Below are 251 nucleotides of genomic sequence, written 5' to 3'. Positions count from 1 at the left end.
CCGTCCCTTTTTCCTTTCACAAAGTGTGTATTTATAGGCACATATTGTAATATTATGACAATCTTGTCTTGATTGAGAATTAATTGACAATGGACAAAAATAGGGAAAGAAATGGTTGTAAAATAAAAAATAAATCAAACAAATATTCAAGACATTAATTGTAATTATTGTTAGACAATATAATTCAAATTATTACCATATTAAACTAATATTTCAAAAACATTCTAAAGTGATGTGTCCTGCATTAAGGA

Source organism: Vigna radiata, chromosome 8 (genome assembly GCF_000741045.1).
Source record: "Vigna radiata var. radiata cultivar VC1973A chromosome 8, Vradiata_ver6, whole genome shotgun sequence".
In the NCBI taxonomy this organism is placed as follows: Eukaryota; Viridiplantae; Streptophyta; class Magnoliopsida; order Fabales; family Fabaceae; genus Vigna; species Vigna radiata.
This window is presented reverse-complemented; position numbering follows the sequence as displayed.